Here is a 5,527-nt window from a genome sequence, read left to right as displayed (position 1 = left end):
AACCAGAACTTCAGGCCTGTATCCAGGCCCAGCTAGACCCCAGCGTCTGGAGGAGTGTCCTGCCACAGAGCGGGGCGCAGGGGGTGAAGCACTGCTGGTGTGCAGGGTGAGGTTGGGGTGGAGGGAGGGGCCCAGCGAGGCTGAGGGAGGGTAGTAGCATATTTGGCCTTGAATAAAGAATATGTTTCTGGTGCATCTATGTGGAGTTGTACTTTTTGGGGGTTGGTTTGAATCCACCAGCCACTCTGCAGGAGATAGACATGGCAATCTACTTCCATAATGATTTACCGCCTCGGAAACCTATGGGGGAGTTCTACTCTTTTCTATAGGGTCGCAATGAGTCAGAATCAACTCAGTGGCAGTGGGTATGGTATGGCGTGGTATCCCTGAGCTCTATTATTTGAGGAGAGAGCCGTTCATAGACTCCTTTGGTGAATACCGGTGATGGTGGGCTCTCAGCTGGCTTTTCTATATTGTGTGCCGCCTTCAAGTTGGTCCCTGACTCGTGGCAACCCCATGCACAATGAAACGACAGTGCCCAGTTGTGTGCTGTCCCCATGATTGGTCGCAGATTGGCCTGTTGTGATCCACAGGGTCTTCACTGGCTGATTTTCAGAAATCGAGCAGCAGCCCTTTCTTCCTAGTCCTGTCTTAGTCTGGAAGCTCCGCTGAAACGTGTTTAGCATCATAGCACCACACAAGCCCCCAATGGCAGATGACAGGGTAGTGGCTGCACGTGAGGTGCGTTAGTCAGCTCCCTCGTGGGAGGCGAGAATTCTACCACAGAACTGCCAATGGCCTTTTCTCTTTAACAACAACAACAAAAACCACTGCTGTCAAGTCGATCCCACTGGTAGCCACCCTATAGGACAGAGTAGGACTACTCCAAAGGGTTTCCCAGGAATGGCTGGTGGATTTGACCTGCCGGCCTTTTGGTTAGCAGCTGAGATCTTAACTACTGTGCCACAGTAGTCTATGGTCTTACCTAACGTGTGGCACCTATCCCATTCACAGAGGTGGAGTTGGATTTGGGAGGGGAGGGGACTCCTCTGTGTGCTGTTGGCCGTGTGGTATGAGGGTAGCATCTCCGTGGGGGGCCAGGGCTTGGGCAGGAATAAGAGTGGCAGGGAACCAGTGCCATGTCAGCTGGTTGGAGGTGTTGACTGGGCTCAGGGAGGGTATGCAGGGCATGGCATCAGCTGTCCACCAGCTGGGAGGGGACGCGGCCCAGCGTGGGAGCCCCTGGACACTGGCTGTCGTCCTTCCCTTTCTCCAGGGCGCAGTGAGCCCCAGGGAGATGGGCCCTCTGTGGGCCTCAGCCGGCAGGGAAGCCAGAGCTCCTGGCATGCCCAGGGGCACCCACACACACGTACTCCTGCAAACCTGCGACCACATCTGCCTGACAACTCTGCTGGTGAGCCACGGTGTAGGCAGTCAGGAGGCCCGTGGGACCTGGGCCCATGGGGTGAGGACCACGATGCCTTCCTGCCCCACTCCTGTGGGCTGAGACCCCTGTATGCCCAGCAGTTCCAAGAATTTGGAACTTCAGGCTGCCCTCCCAGAGAGCCTCTGAAAGGGCCAGGCCAGTCCTGGCGATGAAGCCCCTGGGGTCGTATCCCCTCTCTACAAGTCTCTACCACTGGGTGAGTGTGTGTGACCAAGGTAAGCCATTTAACCTCAGGGCACTTTGGTCAACTCGTTCAGAGAAATTACTGGAAGGCCATTCCATTCTCGTCCAGCTGGCCCGGCTGCGGCCTAGCCGATTTCTGTGTTCATCCTCTTGGCCTTGGGGGGGGGGGGGGGTGGGGCAGAGGCGGGAGAGGAAAAGGCAGTAGCTGTTACGTACGTTGTCATGTGGAAACCTGCCACCATCTAGCCCCATTTTACAGATGAGGGAACCAGCAAGGCAAAGAGCACAGGGCAAGCCCGGCAGGATGGAGCCGGCATCTGAGGCAGGCAGCCGCCTTCAGAACCCCGCAGTCACCATGCTGGAGGAATCACGTGACCTTGGACAAACTCTTCCCCTTTCTGTGCAGCAGTTTTGCTCATCTGAAAAATGAGGATTAGACCACCTCATTCCTAACACGACTACCTGGCTTGGGCCATCTCTGCTCAGCTCTGCTCCTTCCTGGTCGCCAATGGAGATGAGGAAAGTGTGGTCTTGCCACTAAGGAAAAAGAAAGCTGTAGGCTGGAGTGGTTGAGGTGGTGACCCTGGAGCTGAGGGCTTGAGGTTGAATAATGGCTGGTGGGAGGGCTGGAGAGGAGTAGGGCAGGAGTGGCTGCTTGAGCAAAAGGCAAGTGTTCAGGAAAGGGAGGAGAACCACGGGAAGGGACGTTTGAACAGGAGGGAGGGCCTCAAAAGCCAGGTAAGCACTGATTATTTGTTTAACTAGGAAAACAGCTATGTTACTTACCTTTAGATATTCCTTTCTCCTTTTGGGGTGCAGGGGAGGTTGAGGTGTTTTTTGTTTTTAATTGTGATGAAAATGTACATAACAAAACATGCCTTCTCAACAATCTCTACATGTACAATCCAGTGACATTGATCACATTCTTCAAGTTGTGCAACCATTCTCACTAACCTTTTCCAAATCATTCCACTGCTATTAACATAAACTCCGTGCCTCCAGGGCAAAAAGTCCCCCTTTCTCCCTCCTTCCCATCTCTGGTAACCACTAATAATGTTCAGTTCCTATATATTTGCTTATTTCACGTGAGATCATATAGTATTTGTCCTTTTGTGATTGGCTTATTTCACTCAGCGTGATGTTCCCTGCGTTAATCTATGTAATGGCATGCGTCAGGACTTCATTTCCTTTAAGGCTGAGTAGTATTCCGTCGTGCGTACAGACCACATCGTGATTACCCGTTCATCTGTTGATGGACAGGTTGGTTGTTTATCCTCTTTTGGCTACTGTGAAAAGTGCTGCAACGAACATAGGTATTGCTTTTTTAGAAACAAAACTTTTCAGGTCAACTTTGAAATGATTATTCCTCCTGGGTTTTGTTTTGTTTTCTTTTTTGAAGGGATAGAGAGGATTTTTAAAACTCCCAAGCCTATTAACTTGCCCGTTTATTACATACTGTTCTCCCCAGGAGATAATTTAAATTGGTTTACTTTTCGTCCTGCAGTGGTGACTACAACCAGATCCAGAAATATACTAGATAGACCTTTCAAACTGCAGTTCTGTGCAATGAGCCTTTTGATATTCATTAATCACATAATCACTGGGTAAACAAGTTATTCAAAATGGCATTAACTCTGCTGTGCTCTGCCAAATAAGTAATATTTGTCCCCACGTTGCATAAATCTGCCTGTCCAATCTTTTCCTCCCCAGACAGCCATTTCATTATACAATATTCACTCAGCTCCTTTGATTCAGCTCTTTATTATCGCAGGGTGATGATGAAGGCTACTTCTGAAATGGAGAGTCTGTTAATGTCTTCTTGGCCTGGCCCCTCTGTGGGAAGTTTTTGCCAACAAGTGCATATTTAAATTGGGAGGTGACGTCATCCAGCTTGGCATGACTCAAGCTCTACTTCCTCCCTAGCGCCTGCCTCCATTGCCCCCATCCTCCCTCCATGCACCCCCAAGGTCTGAGGCTCTCTCTTGGACCCTGAGCACCCTCTGGAGTCCCTGGGCGGTGTAAACATTTAAAATGCTCAGCTGCTAAACAAAAGGTTGAAGGTTCAAGTCCACCCAGAGGTACCTCAGAAAAAAGACCTGTCGATCTACTTCAGAAAAATCAGCCATTGAAAACCCTCTGGAGCACAGTTCTACTCTGACACACGTGGGGTTGCTGTGAGTCAGAATCAACTCACTGGAAACTGCTTTGTTTTTTCGTGGTGTTAGGCACCATCTGCAGTGTATATGCAGAGTGCGTGGAGCAGAAGTGTGAACCTGGGAGTCCAAGAGGCTACTCTGTCTTTCCGAGCCTCAGTTTCCCCATTTGGCAAGTAAGGGTCAGTCATGGATGCTTAGCCTGTGGGTTCTGGTGAGATTAAATAGGAAAGTATGCTGAGCACAGCTCCTGGCAGACAGTGGCTGTCACCTGGCCACACCCAGCTGCAGGGGTGGCTGGGAAATGGAGACTGCAGCTCTGATTTGGGTAGCTCCCATTACTAAAAGGAGCCCTGGTGGCGCAGTGGTTAAGAGGTTGGCTGCTAACCAAGAGATTGGCGGTTCAAGTCCACCAGCCACTCCTCAGAAACTCTGTGAGGCAGTTCTCCTCTGTCCTATAGGGTCGCTATGAGTCAGAGCTGACTCGATGGCAACAGGTTTGGTTTTTTTGGTTTTCATTACCAAAAGGATCAAAGTGAGGATGACATCCGTGGGGGTTAGCGGCCTTTCCCGCAGGATGCTGGGAAGTACAGACAGACTCTACTCCATTCTATCCCCTGAGCCAAGAAGCAGCTGACGGGGGAGCACAAGTAGCCATGACATGGGCGCACCTCCAGGACCATATTCAGAAGCTCTGCCTTCCTGAGCCCCACACTAGTCCCCTGACTTCATCCCCTTACTCTACTCCAGCCACATGGCCTCCACACTGTCCTCTGAAAGCACTAACCACATTCCTGCCTCAATTTTCGCGCTTGCTCTTCCTTCTACCCAATAACATCTCCTCCAGATAGCCGCTCCTTTGCTCCTTTGTCTTTGCTCCAATCTCAGCCACTCAGTGAGGCCTTCCCGGGTCATCCTTTCTAAAGCTGCAAGCCTCCACCCTGCGCTCTCACTCCGGCCCTGCTTCATTTTTCTCCCTTATTCCCTGGTCTGTTCTGGTCATAGCTGAACCCCTAGTGCCTGGATCAGTGTCTGGCTCAACATAGTTGCCTGATAATGACCTGATGACGAATGAAGAATGGGCGTGGAAACCACTGGAATGTCCTGATGTCACTGCCAGGGGCCCTGCAGCCAAGTGGGTGTCAGCCTTGATACCAGCCACCTTCTGCACCTCACCTATGCCAGCGTCCTCCTCTTCCTTCACTCTGGTTTCATCTTGCCAGCTTTTCCTAATGCTGCCCCAGGGTGAGCCTGGAGTTGATTCATTTATTTTCCCAAAATCCCAGTGTCTTTGACTCAGACTCAGATGTAAATAAATGGGAGCGTTTATGTATGAGTCAGGGAAAGGCAGGGAGTCCAGACACCCTTGGCGAAACTGTATGTGCCAGGCCATGATTCTCAGTGGTTTGGCAGACATTATGTACTCATCCTTCATTCTGTGATCTGACGTGAGCAGCAGTAAGTTGGGAAGGGATTTTCCTTGGGGGTGTAGACTGCATATACATGGATGTTCTGGCAAAGCTTGCGCTGTCTTGAGCCTGCATCATCTTATCATCCTCTGACCTCTGGTTCTTGGGACATGAGCCAGCAGCCTACTGTCTGACCTGCAAATTTTGGGTTTGTCAGCCCCTGCAACCACGTGAGTCAACGAGAAGCCTCCAACCTGCTTCCTGACACACAGATTTGGCATGTTCAGCCTCTCTGGGTAGCCTCCACAGTGGTGTGAGGCATTTCCTTGAAATAA

This window comes from Loxodonta africana, chromosome 21 (assembly GCF_030014295.1).
Source record: "Loxodonta africana isolate mLoxAfr1 chromosome 21, mLoxAfr1.hap2, whole genome shotgun sequence".
In the NCBI taxonomy this organism is placed as follows: domain Eukaryota; kingdom Metazoa; phylum Chordata; class Mammalia; order Proboscidea; family Elephantidae; genus Loxodonta; species Loxodonta africana.
Note: the sequence above shows the minus strand (reverse complement) of the source record.